Source organism: Rhopalosiphum padi, chromosome 3 (assembly GCF_020882245.1).
Source record: "Rhopalosiphum padi isolate XX-2018 chromosome 3, ASM2088224v1, whole genome shotgun sequence".
NCBI lineage: Eukaryota > Metazoa > Arthropoda > Insecta > Hemiptera > Aphididae > Rhopalosiphum > Rhopalosiphum padi.
Genome location: NC_083599.1, coordinates 68,630,646 through 68,638,979, shown reverse-complemented (window position 1 = coordinate 68,638,979; position 8,334 = coordinate 68,630,646). Strand labels below are relative to the sequence as shown.

General features: G+C 31.9%; 1 non-coding gene across 1 annotated transcript; it reads left to right on the top strand.

Annotated features, from left to right (window-relative positions):
• The first annotated feature begins 3,977 nt into the window (after positions 1 to 3,977).
• On the top strand, positions 3,978 to 4,049 carry Trnad-guc (transfer RNA aspartic acid (anticodon GUC)). Its single transcript has one exon. It is a non-coding gene; the product is annotated as a tRNA-Asp (tRNA).
• Positions 4,050 to 8,334: the final 4,285 nt, after the last annotated feature.

The window sequence follows — 8,334 nt, the reverse complement described above, 5'->3', positions numbered from 1 at the left end:
GAACTTAGGCATTTTGTGTTGAATCAGTGTGTTGTATTCACATCATAATAATATAGGTTCAAGATATCAGTAATGTTTTTATACGTTTTCTCTTTTGTATTTTTAGATCCCATAAAGCTGATATGTATTTTAGTTACAAAATATATACTTCAAGGATAACTTTACTGAGGGTTGTGCCGATGTAAAGCTTCATGCTATTTATTAAAAAAATATTATATACATATATATATTATATTGTCAGCAAATTTGCCTATATTGTACATTATATTACAGAATGTAGATATTTTAAAATAAATACATTTAAAAAAGAAGATAATATTATCTAATATAATAGTTAGTTCAAAAAAAAAAAAAGAAAAAACCCGATACGTTACACATTTTCAATCTAATCAATACTATTTGGGCTAAAAAAAAATGTTTTTCCAATTTAATTAAGATATATAAATTAATACTAAAATGTTTTACATAGGTACATCAAATTTAAATTCATTAAGTTTATTGAAACTAACGAATACATATTTGATTTTCAACTTTAAATTTAAATACATTTCCAATTATTTCTGATTAAAAAGTAAACAAGAAAAAGTTATTATTCATTTTTTTAAATATTAAGCAATTTAAAACTTTGTACAATTTGACTTTATGCGTTCTACAAAAGTACCTATAAAGAAATACAGTTATCTATTTGATTGTTTACATAAAATATTAATATCGTTTTATTATTTACACCAGCTGTTACAGGAATTAATCATGTAAATTGAAAATGAGCCTTAATCCACAATAATAATGATTTTTTTTTATTTTTTAATCAATATATGAATGAATTATGAATTACCTTTATGAGAATTAATGTCATACAAAATGTAAGGACGAAACAATTCGTAGGTTATTTCCTTACCTATATTGTGAGCAAGGATCATCATAGATAATAGATTTTAGTTTTGATTGGTGGTTTTAACATCATTATATTAGGTATTTAGGAAATTATTCATGTGACTGCCTAGTATCAAGTTCACAGGCATCGAAATGAATAATATGAAATAAATGATGTAATAAACTAAAAATCGAAAAAATATTTTGATAACTCAAAAAGGAAGAATTCAATGAGTCTCTAAAGCTATGATTAAACACCTGAAAACTGATCCATAATCATTAACCATCACCGCGAAATTATATAGATATTCATTTCTAAAACAAACTGTATTTAAAATAAACATATTTTAAATTGTATATAATTTAATATTTTATTATAATAGTGGCGATATGTCTGGCAGGTTAAACGCCGTACACAGATAACAAGTTCATCATTCAACTATTTATACGTATAATACCTACATGTTAATGCATTTGTATTTATTACGGGAAATGCGGTACCGTCCGGGTTATGTGAATTGCGAATACATAGAAATAATATTTACGATTATTGATCATTCATGATTTTATTTTAATTAATACGTATTTATTTGTACACAATATTTAGTAGACCGGCACTAGGAATCACATAGTAGTCTGTCTGATTCCCTACACTTGCATTTATTTGTTTTGAAAAACTGCGTATAAGACGTATACCGGTCATAATAATATTATCCTTATTCTTCTAAATAATAAGGAAAGGAGCGGGTTGCTTAAATAAAGTATATTTTGTTAAAAAATAACGATTTAATGTAAAACACAGAAATTTTATATTAAATAGTGAATGTTATGTATTCGACTGTAGAATATAATATTATAGGTATTTATTATACATATTTGAATTCTCAGCAATAAAGCAATAAATACGAATCAAGTTATGTCGTATTATATAATTTTTACGATCTATATACATTGGTATAATATAATATGTATATAAATGTCAGAGCAGTAACTCAAATTAAAAGTAAGTAAAACAGCACAGCGGCACTAACGGTGTTTGTAGAAAAAAAAAACGTTCAATGTCCATACAATAATAAACATTAAACAGTGCTGTCGACGACGGGCCGCCGACTGAGAGGTAACAGGCGTGATGGTTAGTATAAACGTCGCGTGCTTGCGGATCACATTCTCTCGGCCTTTGTACACGCGTTTCGCTTTGGACGACACGTCATCTTGACTTTAACCGTCTACAGAACGTCGTTTTGATATCGCAGTCGAGTCGCGATAACTCGTCAACTCGACGACTCAAAAAACTCGACAACTCGAATTTTTTTTTTATTCCCCTCCCTAGAAATATGAATCAATATAAATTCGAGTTAGATATTATCTCGAAGCGAATTCGTATCTCCCTCCGACTTCGAGTTATCGCGACTCGACTGTATACTACGGCAGGGATGGGCAACTGAAAGTTATTAGAGGGCCAATTTTTAGAAAATTAAAATTTAGCGGGCCAGAGTATAGAGTGGAAAAATAAAAGATCATTCAAAATATGCATTCGCCTGCAGTTGCAGCCCACCCTTGGTATACGGTTTCGTATTCACGCGTCAACATGTTATAGTGTTCGTAATATAACGAGATTCCGCCGATCGTTTACTGCGTGCAATACTGTATATCGATCGTTCGCTTAAAATATACTTCTATGACAGTCTGCGTCGCTATAATTTGTCACTAAAATGTGTCACTGGTCGCATAGTTATACATACGTAATAGATCTTTTTCGAGTATGACTTTTCACCTGTAAGTTCCAGTAAAGTTTTTCTCGGCGAGTATTTTTGAACGCGTTTTCGAGAGATAACTTCAACTCTGCCGTTGTATAGATATAATATACTAGACGAATGCCACCTCGCCCCGTGCCAAAACGTCTGCGGAGTTTGGAACTCACACAGTTCATTTCACTTACCGGATTTACGTACAGCAGTAGTCAAAGTCTAATAAAACTCTAAACACCACGCGGCATAAACTGCATAATTACGCGATATTATAAAACGCGTTTTCGGGATGACTATACTTTGACGCGTACCTACGATTGTCACTGTGTGATGGTGAGGTAGCGTCGGATGGTGATTGAACGGCACACGGGAGGAGCACGGGGGAAAGATGAATAAATAAAAAACACAAGTCTTCGGGGTATTACGGGGCTTTATTTGTAGGCGAAGAGCAATCACACAAATAAAGTGGTAAAAAAACAAATGTAAAAAAAAACAAGGGTGTTGAGCACAGTACGGCGAAAAAAAGGTCTGTCGCGTACGGTGCGGTGGAAATGACTGGTTTTGTCTAGGGCCGGTTCACGGTCGCGGCGGGTCCGACGTTCCGATGCGGATCGTCGCGCGTCGGCGTCGTCCGTCGTCAACTTGTGGTTGAGAGAGGGCTTCCGGCGAGGCTATTCACGCAAATGCCGTTCGAATTCAAACGGTGTTTGCGCGGGGCCGCGTCATACTCCCCCCCCCCAAACCACCAGTGACGGCGGTTGTCCGGCCGCCTCCGGTGGCTGTGTGGGTGGTTGTGTGGGTGGCTTTGTGGGTGGTTGGGTGGTTGGGATAGATAGGTTCCGGAGGAGGGGTATTCCGGCTGGGTGCAGCGGTCTCACTCCGGCCTGTCTAGTCCTGTTGTGGTGGCTTCGTGGGGGCGGGGTTAGTTTTGGAACACGGTTTCCATGTCCACGTCGTCTGGTGGACCGACATCCATGTCGCACAGCAGCTCCGCCTCCTCATCCGGCGATATTTCCATATCGGCCGGTTTTGGGGAGTCGGTGGCTGGCTGCTCCGTGGCCTCGGCTTGTCCGATAGGTATTACTACCTCCGGTGCCTCGGTCTCGGGGACAGGTTTGTCGGTCGCCTCCAGTGACCTAGGACATGTTGCCGGTTCTGGGGTTGTGGACGCCGGTTTCTCCAGGCGGAATTGCTGAGAGGAGGTGGGGTCGGTAGGCTTCTTCTTGTCCACAAATTTCCGCTTCCTTGCGATGCTCCGGCGCTGCCGCGACGACATCGGCGTTGCCGTTTTCGGCTTTGCCGTTTTCGGCGTCGTTTTAGCCTCATCTGTGGTCGGCGCGGGCGGTTTCGTCGACGTCCTCGGTAGTATAGTGGTAAGTATCCCCGCCTGTCACGCGGGAGACCGGGGTTCGATTCCCCGCCGGGGAGCCAATTTGACGCGTACCTACGATTGTCACTGTGTGATGGTGAGGTAGCGTCGGATGGTGATTGAACGGCACACGGGAGGAGCACGGGGGAAAGATGAATAAATAAAAAACACAAGTCTTCGGGGTATTACGGGGCTTTATTTGTAGGCGAAGAGCAATCACACAAATAAAGTGGTAAAAAAACAAATGTAAAAAAAAACAAGGGTGTTGAGCACAGTACGGCGAAAAAAAGGTCTGTCGCGTACGGTGCGGTGGAAATGACTGGTTTTGTCTAGGGCCGGTTCACGGTCGCGGCGGGTCCGACGTTCCGATGCGGATCGTCGCGCGTCGGCGTCGTCCGTCGTCAACTTGTGGTTGAGAGAGGGCTTCCGGCGAGGCTATTCACGCAAATGCCGTTCGAATTCAAACGGTGTTTGCGCGGGGCCGCGTCAACTTATACGCTTAAAAGAAAAAAAATCATCGTTATTTGTATGGGGGTATTATGCGAGTGTTTTATTATTTAATATACTCCGACAGAAATAATATTATTACCTAAATGTACGATAATAATAATAATAATAATAATAATAGTTTATATGCATAGTTTAAATACGTTTCGTTGGACTCGAAAACTCCGCGTTGAGTTTTTACACCAACGGGTAATTATTATTATTTGCTAAGCACTTACTAACATGTTACATAATCTAATACCGGTTTTTACAATAATGCTGTACATTACAGTTATTTCGTTGTTATGGAATAATACGGCCAGTACCGTTAACGTTATTGTTTTTTTTTTTTTTTATATATACTAATGCTAGTACTTTTATTATTGCCAGGTAGGTACCTACCAATAAACTTTATTGTTTGGAAAATGCAAACGGCGAGTTTATTTTGTGAACCCTGAAAATAAATATTAAACGGAGGAAAAACTTTTTCACATAATACCCCTTTACCCGTTTACAATTATTTCGATTATATTATTTTTTATATTTATAACAACAATATAAATATGTATTTACGATTAAATGATTGTTATCAATAAAATGGTATTGTAATAATTCGTTGATACCTGATTTTATAATTGATAATGTCACTTATTACACATATTTATATAGTTAAACTATATTTTAGTGTTCATAAAAATATGTATAGATACAAAGTATAATACGTTTATTACTACGGTACGTACAATTTTTAGAAATTTAAAATATTGAATATGTTTTGATTTTTGTTTGAAAAGTATACATAATTTAATATATTTTACTTATTTATGCTGTATGGTTATAAAATAAGATATATGAGAATATTAAGTTCAGATTTTAATAATAAAATTAAAAACAAGTTAGGTAATTTAATTATTTAAGACAAATTATTAAAAACTTTATGAATAAAAAGTCTTATATTACAGTATTCATAAATCAATGTGATTAGAAAACCTTTAATAATTGTCCTCGACAGAAAACACCACAGCAAAGTTATAAATAAAAATTCTCTTAGAAAAACTTAAAAATGCGTTTTCACTATAATGAGTAATTTATTGGTGTTAAAAAATAAAAATTACCACTATAATTTGGGTTATTTACTAACACTACTATCACAAAAAAATTAACTGTTGATATAAAAAAATATAACCGTATAAATCAGTTATAAAAGATATTTGTAAAAAAAGAAGAATCAAGTTACCATAATGCTATAATAATATGTCGTGATTAAAATAATAATAATAATTTTATTTTTATTTATTATTCGTAACGACTTTTTAGATTTTTATACAATTAATTACGATTAATTACAATTAATTTTATTTTTTTGTATACTTAATATGCATAATTTATTGTATTCACTAGGTATATAATTACAATGACTTAAAGTTTTTTACAGATAAGAATCAACAAATTCTATGGAATATGACACGGTTGCGTGCTAAGCAATTTCAAACATAAATATTGGAATGAAATGTGTAATTTGCATTAAATACAGAACAGCCGAAATATTTTTAAAACGTATTATATTATATTACTATTATTTATAACACATATATTATATTTATTTATTTATTTTTAAAAATATTATCAACGCAAGATTGATATATACATATAAAAAAAGGTGTACAAGTGGATATCGCTCTGTTGTACAGTAGACATGGAGACGAGTAGGTCACTATAACGGGTGTGTTAAATTTGAATGCAATGAAAAGTATCATTGTACGTGAAACACGATTCTGAACAGAGATGATTTGTCAGTTAATGATAATTAGTAGGATATATTATATTATTACTTATATTTAAATTGTAATATATCGTTATTTTATTCGATTTCATAAAAAAATTAATTTCATACACTCAATTTTTCTATATTGACGATGGAGTTTTTTTTTTTACTGTTATTTGAAGAAAAAGTTATGGAGAACCTTGTATTGGGTTATTTAACCTTAGATAAAAATCACAAAAATGTTATGAATTTTCAACTTCAAAATTCCATTCAAGTTTCGCGATTTTGACATATTTTGTAAACATTTCAACTTTTAATGCTTATAAACAATGATATTTCAAGAAAAACAATTTAGAAAAATCGAACATTTTAATGGCCTATAAATAGTTTAAAAAAATTCTAAATATTTTGAAAATTTTAAGTATTTAAGTATTTATTTTTAAGTATTAACAATGATTCGTTTTTTGAGTTATAGCAAAAATCGATTTTGTCCAAAAAGTGGTTATGCGTAAAAATTCCTGTTTTTCCGTTATTTTTCAGGGTTTTTCCTGACGCTTTTGAAAACTACTGAACATTTTTTACCTTTGACCCCCCCCCCAAGTACCAACTAGATCTAATTTCCTTTTCAAAGAGTGGCTGAAGTCAAAAATCAAAGCACTATTACTACTCCAAAACGTGATGACAGGCACAACAATAAAAATAAAAAACACACATCATTGTAAAATCAATACATTCATCACTCCGTTCAGAATCTAAAACGATCATTTATCATTATAAAAACTAATATTTATAATCAATTCTATTATCAATTACTATATCTTACATTTTTAAAATACATTACAAATAAGATCTCAGATAATATTATTAAAATATATGTTTTTGTAAACTACTTTGAAAGTAGTATAGCGGCGTGTCAGTTGTAAATAACTTTTAACAATATGAAATATACATAGGCATTATATATACAACGATTTCCGGAATTCTTAAAACATAAAAAATGTAGCTTTGAAACTTCTATATTCTTATTTTAAAAAAAAAATTCAAGAAGTTGTGAAATCAAATATTTTATATTTAAGTTATAATAGGATTGCAGAATTTCCAGGGAAAACACATAATAATATATTATTAATAGAAAATAAGGCCGGTAAAAGTAACACGTAATTTTTTTTTAATCATTGTCTACGTTAATTAAAATTGTTAGCAATTAAAAATATATTTAAACACGTGCATATTTTAGTTAAATTTCTTCATTAGAAATTAATTTATGGATATTTTATTATTATTTGTAGTAAATAGTTATTAATTTATTAAAATTATCAATTAGAAATTATTCCTATATCAATTATTATACGTGGCCACGTGGGAAACCTTAATAATGCAATTCAATTTTATTCCACCAATTATTATATTAATTTTTCAAATGTCAGTCATATCTATCAAACGTCAAGAATAAAATAATTGTACAAAGAAATGACATTCATAAGATAATATTTTATTACGACTCAAAATAATTTATTGCTTCTGATTTATGAATATTTTAAAATGTTTTTTTCCACATAATTTGGAATTTTATTTTCAAAGACTTTAGATGTTTTTTTTTCGTTTCAGTATTATTATTATAATCCATTTTAGATTTTAAACAGAAAGATGAATTTTTTCGATTAAAAACTTTTAGAACAATAAAAAAAAAAATACCAAAACATTTAACACATTTAATATTAAACTAAAGATTAAATTTTTAAATTTCCAAGTAGTTTTTAAATAAATCACGATTGAATATATTTAAAAAAATTGAAGAAAAATAAACTAGTTTTTACACAATAAATGTAACCATTTTTATGGAAACTGAGTTACGCACTTTGAATCACTTGTACAATACGATGATGTGATGTTTATATGCTCTAAATTCAAAGTTGAATTGCCTGTGTAATTCCTTAACTTAATAATAGAATTTTTTATTTTTTCAATCGGTTTATTCGTCATGGTTGACGAATCTAATTTTTGATGGAAATAGTTTGTCAACTACGTAAACTAACTAAATGCTCTCTTTGAAGTTGAAGCCGTGATCAAACCATACAGCAGAGATATTTTCA